Source organism: Mastomys coucha, unplaced genomic scaffold (assembly GCF_008632895.1).
Source record: "Mastomys coucha isolate ucsf_1 unplaced genomic scaffold, UCSF_Mcou_1 pScaffold16, whole genome shotgun sequence".
In the NCBI taxonomy this organism is placed as follows: Eukaryota; Metazoa; Chordata; class Mammalia; order Rodentia; family Muridae; genus Mastomys; species Mastomys coucha.
The window spans coordinates 93264204-93270421 of record NW_022196898.1 but is presented as its reverse complement, the minus strand read 5'-3'; the positions used below and the strand labels follow the sequence as shown (position 1 = coordinate 93270421).

The 6218-nt window shown below is 45.8% G+C and overlaps 1 long non-coding RNA gene across 1 annotated transcript in view; it reads right to left on the bottom strand.

The window, feature by feature from the left end:
* Positions 1–857, bottom strand: part of LOC116094380 — a 2861-nt gene extending 2004 nt beyond the window's left edge. Inside the window, exon 1 of the long non-coding RNA XR_004120074.1 lies at positions 727–857. This is a non-coding gene — a long non-coding RNA (uncharacterized LOC116094380). The remainder of the gene's footprint in view (positions 1–726) is intronic.
* Between the last annotated feature and the right edge of the window lie 5361 nt (positions 858–6218).

Here is a 6218-nt window from a genome sequence, read left to right as displayed (position 1 = left end):
TCTCTCTCTCTCTCTCTCTCTCTGTCTCTCTCCTTCTCCCACCCTACTGTGTGTGTGTGTGTATGTGTGTGTAAGACAGATAGGGGTGGTACTGAAAGACGGTAAGCCAAAAGGCATGAGGTAAGGTGTTTGGTTTAGTGGTTTTGACAGTGCTTCCAACTCCAAGCCTCTCTGCTCTTCCTGTCAGAGTCATGCACACCCAGAGAACCCCGTGCAGGAACACAGGCTTGACCTCCAGGGTAGAAAGCTGCCGTTTTCCTCTTTATTCTCCCTTGACTTTTTCTAGCCTGGTACCATTGTGAGAGAAAGGCGTAAGAGATAACCACCCGTCTGACTAACATTTAGTTTATCCTTCTGCTAGAGCCTCAGCAAGGCCAGCACCTCGCCTACCTTCTCAACAATGCTCCTGAAACAGTGCCTGCCATGTCCATAAATACATAAATGCAGTAAGTAGAAAAATCAGTCTTTTTTAGAGTCTGTATTGATTTATTTTGGGTGGTCCAGGGGCTGGAACTTAGGACCTTTGGCATGATAGGCAAGCACCACGCTTCTGAGCCATGTCTCCAGACCTTTTCAAGCTCCTCTATTTTGAGACAAGGTCTCTATAAGTTACCTAGGCTGGTCTTGAACTCACTCTGCAACCCAGGCTGGCCTTGACCTGGAATTGATCCCCCCCACTTCAGCTTCTTGAGCAGCTAGGATTTAGAGCTGTTTTAGAAGGCTCACCTTAGAAAGGCTCCCTTCGGGGCTACGAGCTTTCCTTGTTCTGCCTTTTGGCTTCCTCACATGGCTCTTCTTGGCTGCATTATCACTTCTGTGAGACTCCAGGAAGAGCTGTAGAGAATTCAGCCTTCTGAAGCTCTTCTGGTCTTACTTCTAACACACTTGTACCAACCCATCCCTCCCCTCCCTCTCTGTGGTTTCTGACTCAAACCTCATTTTCTGGTTTCCAGCTTTGCTTTCTTCTGTCTTGACTCATTCCTTTATCACTTACTGTATCAAGCTCAGGCAAGTTACATAACTGCTCTGTGCCCAAGTACCTTATCCACCCCCAAACAACACTCTAGTAAAGTGAAGAGTAAACACAGAACACCGGGGAAACAGTGGCCTTTAAACAGAAAGAAACATTGTAACCTTGTCTCAGAGGTCTATACCGGTAAAAGGCATTTGGGAGCTAGTTTCTTGCAGGAATCCTGCAAGCAGATGTCAGTCATTGCTGCTGTCTCATTATTTTTTGAGACTATCATTATTAACACAGCTTTCAGATCTTGTGTTTCTCAGCCTCATTTTGATGATGACCTTGGTTTCCCCCTCCTCCGGTTTCTACTCTCTTACTATGCTGCCTCCAGCAAGCCATACCTCTGTCCTAGCCTCTCTGTTTGTTCCAGTTCCTTCTGGTCAGTACTCACACCACTGGCTGGCCCACAGAGCAGGAAACAAAACCCACTGTTGCTATGGCATTGGTGTCTGTCCTTCGATTCTGATCAAGTGGTTGGGTACCTTGTTTGCTTTTGGCCATGTCAAGCTGATGAATGTGAGGCTGTATTTGCAGAGAGCTCACTTTACATGACTTGAACCGCTGAGTACTAACTTTAAAAGTCCCAACTCAAACTCGGTTGCTGTCAATATTAGTTTCACTCTATGAAGCCACTGCCAGCCTCATAGAATCTGCTACTTGCTTTAAGCACCTACAGTTCCTAGAAGAAGTATATCAACTTGTTTTGTTTTGTTTTGTTTTTTGTTCTTTGTCTGTTTGTCTGTGTGTTTGTTTGTTTATATATTTTTCGAGGCAGGGTTTCTCTGTGTAGTCCCGGCTGCCCTAGAACTAATTCTGAAAACCAGGCTGGCCCCAAACACAGAGATATGCCTTCCTCCGCCTCCCAAGTGCTGGGACCAAAGGCATGCACCACCACTGCCCGGCTCTATTTGCTTTTAATAGGGCTAGCATTTTGATTTTGTTTCATAAGGGATAATGATGGCATGTGCTCTTTCTAAGTAGGAGTCTACCAACAGTAGGCCAGTCTTTCTCAATGTGTACATTATCAAGGTATCTCTAGATGGTATATTGCTGGACACTGGAGAGGTAGCTCAGCCGTTAGGAGCATTTGTTGCCTTATAGAAGACCCTAGTTCAATCCCTAGTGCCCAGATCAGGTGGCTCATCAACCACCTAGAATTCCAGTTCTGCCGGGCATGGTGGCGCATGCCTTTAATTCCAGCACTTGGAAGGCAGAGGCAGGCGGATTTCTGAGTTCGAGGCCAGCCTGGTCTACAGAGTGAGTTCCAGGACAGCCAGGGCTATACAGAGAAACCCTGTTTCGAAAAACCAAAAAAAAAAAAAAAGAATTCCAGTTCTACGATTTGCTACCTTCTTCTGGTCACTGCTAGCACTGGATGTGTGGGGTGCACATGCAGATAAGCAGACACATGAGAGTGCATGTGTGTGTGTGTGAGTGTGTGTGCACACACACTCACTTTCACACACAATATACAGAAAACTAGGTTTTAGATTTTTTTCTAATTTTTTTAAGATTTATTTATTTCATTTTTATGTGTATGAGTACACTGTAGCTGTACAGATGACTGTGAACCACCATGTGTGTGGCTGCTGTTGATCTCAGGACCTCTGCTGCCCCGCTCCCTCCGGCCCCGCTCACTCCGGAGTAATTTTCTGCAGCTGTCTTCAGACACACCAGAAGAGGGCGTCCAATCTCATTATGGGTGGTTGTGAGCCACCATGTGGTTGCTGGGATCCGAACTCAGGACCTTCGGAAGAGCAGTCAGTGTTCTTACCAGCTGAGCCATCTTGCCAGTCCAATTTTTTTTTTTTTTCCGACACAGGGTTTCTCTGTATAACCCTGGCTGTCCTAGAACTCAGTTGTAGACTAGGCCGGCCTCGAACTCAGAAATCCGCCTGCTTCTGCTTCCCAAGTGCTGGGATTAAAGGCATGTGCCACCACCATCCGGCAGTTTTAGAAATTTAATCTTTATTTATATTTTATGTGTTCTGCCTGCATGTGTGCTTGTGTACCACATGTATACCATGCCTGCATAAGCCAGAAGTGGGCAATGGACTGGAGTTATAGAGGTAACGAGCAGCCATGTGGGTGCTGGGAATCAAATTGAGGTCTTCTGGAAGAGCAACAAGTACTCTTAACCACTGAACGGTCTCTTCAGCCCCCAGTAAAGAGGAGTTTAAGAATTAAGAAAGCTTGGGCTGGAGAGATGGGTAAGAGCACCAACTTCTCTTCCAAAGGTCCTGAGTTCGAATCCCAGCAACCACATGGTGGCTCACAACCACCCATAATGAGATCTGATGCCCTCTTCTGGTGTGTCTGAAGACAGCTACAGTGTATCTATGTATAATAATAAGTAAATCTTTGGGCCAGAGCAAGCAGGGACTGAGTGAGCAGAGGTCCTAAATTCAATTCCCAACAACCAGATGAAGGCTCACAACTATCTGTACAGCTACAGTGTGTACTCATATACATTAAATAAATAAATCTTTAAAAGAAGAATTAAGAAAGCACAGTGCTGGTTTAGGGTTCTTATTTTAGAAGACATTTTAACTTTTGAAATTTATTCTTTGGAAATTTCATATATGTGTGCAATGAAATAAGAGTCACACACCCTCTCACTGGCCTTGCTCCTCCAACTTCTTACGAGATGGAGCTCTGTGCAGACAGGAGCTGAAGACTGAGGGGTCACTCAGTCACAGCAGTAGAATTCACTGCATGAGGAGAGTTGAGAGAAGAAGGTGAGGGCTGAGGGAGAAATGTTCCAGAATCTTTTGTGAAGCATAATTTCAACTCTGTTACCTTAAAAAAGCCAGAAGTTCCATTCAATTCACACTTACCATTTTGTTGTGCAGATTTTTCAAGATTGTGTGTGTGTGTGTGTGTGACTTAGGATGGAATCTTGTGTTGCCATCTTCTGGCTTCTGTCCTGCCTCCAAGCTCAGGGCCTTCCTGTCAACCCTGCAAAGGGTAATTCGATCTCCATCTTATATAACATGCCACCCCTTACCTAGGTGCGTGACTAACAATGTGGTCCACTCCAAAGTGTAAGCACCATGAGAGGCTGAGGCCTTGTTTGTTTTCTTGGAGAATATTTATTTGGAGATGTTAGTAACAGGGCTTAGCTTGCAATTACCTTTTACATACGTACTTATTGAAGTGGAATGAACAAAATCAATGTTGTCTGACATGTTAAAACCCCCAGTAGGCAGAGACCCAAACTTCTGCTTTCAAAACAGGGTCAGTCTTAACCTTCGAGAAAGTAACTTCAGGAGCTTGCACAGAGGAAACAAACATGAAATATTACTGCTGACATTTGAGATTCATTGTTTGCACAGAATAATGATTTAGGGTGTTAACGTTAGCTTTGTCTTAGGGTATTTTGTTCACTTGTCGGGCTCATGGATATGACATATATTAACCTTTACCTGGTGAAATAAAGGCTTCAGGGGAAATGTATCCAAAACTATCTCAGAGGACTACCCTATTTTGCAGAAAAGAATGGGAGAGAGAGTATAAAGAAGAAAGGAGAGTCCAACATTTCGTCAAGAGATTTTGTTCACCTGTGCAGACTTTCAGGTCAGGCTTTTTCTGGGGGACATTTTAGTGCTCAGTGCCTTGAGTGAAATTACCTCTCAGCTTTGATGTGCACGTCCACAGAGCTGGTTTGTGTGATGGTTTGCCATGACTGTAAGCCATGCTTGTACTCTTTGGAGAGATCATTCTAGACCTTTCGAGCAGTGCTAGTGACACCTGCATCTCAACTGGCTGTTGATTTTACCATTCTCAGGGCGACAGAGGGAGAGTTCTCTGAGGTCATTCTGTGTGACAGGAAGATGGGGCCTTAAGTCCCACGTGACCCGGGTGCCCTCACCTTTCTACCCACATGTACAGATACTTATATTTGCATTTAAATATAAAGTTGTGACAGCTGGCATTCCCTCACCCTAGGTTTGGTGACAGGAAGCTGTCAGCAGACTGCCCAAGTGACTTCTGGGTCAACTCATGTGAGTGAGAGGAGCGTCAGATGCTGACATTCCGACTGGCCCTCTTCCACACCCCACTCGCTCAGTAAGCACTCCTGATGTTCTGACTACACTTTGGCTCCTCATGGCTTCAGGGCAGGAGCGCTCCTCTCCTTCGCTATGTGGGCTCGAAAGCAGCCAGCCAGGTGCTTCCCTGGGTTGCTACAGTACAGAGCTCAACTTGCTGTGACTTTTAGCAAGAATCCATCCTACATGAGAGGAAAAGAAGGAAGAGTCAACCTGGGAAGAATTCAGCAGTGCTTAGAGGACGTGGTACTCTTTACAGCTTGCGGGCTTGGTGTCTTCATGACTTAGTCTGAGTGAGACTGACCTGGGAGCAAGTGGCTTGTTGGTCATGTGGTCCCAGGGACGGTGGAAAGAATAATCGAGGTAAAGTGCATCTATAGGAAGAATATCACCATAGCCAATTAGGGCTCTGTCCTGTGGTGTGCGTGCATGCGTGCATGCGTGTGTGTGTGTGTGTGTGTGTGTGTGTGTGTGTGTAAGTGTGTCTATGTAGATGCCAGAGGAACAGGAGGGAGAAGCAGGAGGAGAAACATTGTTAAAAGGTTCCTGAATAAACTGCTAAAAGGAAGAACTCGGGTCACGTCTCTCTTGCCAGACAGGGAGGACATAACAGTTGGAGGCCCATACGGGGAAGGAGAAACCTCTTGAGACTCAGAACCTTTTGCAGTCAGGGTAGCCGGCTTGGTAAGTTCCCAAGGTAAGTTGGGATGATAAGGATATCAGGAGTAGAGACAATAAAGTCTCCGGGAAGGAGCTATAAAGTTTCCTGGAGTAGTGAACTGAAAGTAAAAGAAAAGTAACAAAAAAAGGGTAACAAAAGTAAACATGGGTGCTTTGCACTCAATTTTTCTGACTCTTGGAGAGCTGTTAAGACCTGTGTGGAAGCTCATTAGGAGCTGTTTGGAAGATCAGCGCTGTGGTAAGGCCGTGGAAGAGGGGAAAGGCACGGAAGAGGGGAAAGCCGCATTCTCCTTTCAGGTTTCCCCTCAACAGCTGCTTTCAGCACGCAGCCCTATGCAGGGGTGGGGGAATTTAGCTTGGGAGATACTAGCCACCTGTTTCTGGTTAATGTTAACCCTGGTGGCAGCTTGGTATCCCTGGGAAGCCCAAGACCTTAGGGAACTAAAGAAAGCAGTGGCAGAGGATGGCCC